This window comes from Limulus polyphemus, unplaced genomic scaffold, assembly GCF_000517525.1.
Source record: "Limulus polyphemus unplaced genomic scaffold, Limulus_polyphemus-2.1.2 Scaffold8382, whole genome shotgun sequence".
Classification (NCBI taxonomy): Eukaryota; Metazoa; Arthropoda; class Merostomata; order Xiphosura; family Limulidae; genus Limulus; species Limulus polyphemus.
In genome coordinates this window covers 24159-25179 of record NW_013673992.1, presented here as the reverse complement: position 1 = coordinate 25179, position 1021 = coordinate 24159, and the positions used below count along the sequence as shown (strand labels likewise).

At 33.3% G+C, this 1021-nt stretch overlaps 1 protein-coding gene across 1 annotated transcript in view; it reads left to right on the top strand.

Annotated features, from left to right (window-relative positions):
• Positions 1-249: 249 nt before the first annotated feature.
• LOC111083157 overlaps positions 250-1021 on the top strand; it is a 17015-nt gene continuing 16243 nt past the window's right edge. Inside the window, exon 1 of the mRNA XM_022379454.1 lies at positions 250-360. The gene's annotated coding sequence lies outside the window, so the exon portion shown is untranslated. The remainder of the gene's footprint in view (positions 361-1021) is intronic.

Genomic DNA, 1021 nt, shown 5'->3' with positions numbered 1-1021 from the left:
GTAGCATAAATTTAGTGACTACTTTAATTCTTAATATTAATTGCATATTTCGAGTGTGTGTGAAAGTTTTTCTTTTTTTTAATACAACAACATTATGATACAGTTAGGCTCAAACCAGGCGTTTAGCCTAACTTATAAACTACTTCTTTACATCAATATAAATTAAATTAATAGTAATTAAGTACAGTGCTATACGCTTTTAGTGTATATTCAGATATATATATTTAGACACACATTATTTATAAGTACTTGTTTTTGCAGTCGGGTTATTCTCCTCTCCACCAGGCGGCGAAAGAAGGACATTTAGAAATAGTGAATTTTTTATTGAAAAACGGAAGTCACGTGAATATTCAGGAAGAGGTGATGAGTTTACAAACTATATTTAAACCTAAAGACATTAAATAATCGATATGTTTTTATATAATACTATTTTTAAGTGTTTACACAGCCAACATTACTATGTCTAATTTCTCAGACATTACAGCTCACACTCAAGAGAACAGAACCAGAAAAAATAATAGAACATTAGTTCCACTGGTTAATTCTATTAACTTTACTCTCCTGGCATAGTTTTTTGTTTTCGTTACTCGAAAATACGACAGTGGCGCTACTTGATAGTGGAACTTTGATTGTTGAAACATTTAACCCTAGAATAACTAACAGAGTTCATGGCTCCCATTGACTTTTTAATGTAGACGCCGGAGACTGGGGGGCACTTTTTAAAAAGAGGGGCTCAACCCTCCCACTTTTAACAACAAGAGGAAGAATTTTTAACTAAACTTTTTAACAATGTATGCTTGGAGATTGTTGTAACTTTACGCATTTCTGTCTTTGTACCGTCTATTGACAAGTTGTTCAGTACTAACGTCTTTGTACCGTACCGTCTATTGACAAGTTGTTCTGTACTAACGTCTTTGTACCGTCTATTGACAAGTTGTTCAGTACTAACGTCTTTGTACCGTCTATTGACAAGTTGTTCTGTACTAACGTCTTTGTACCGTCTATTGACAAGTTGTTCTGT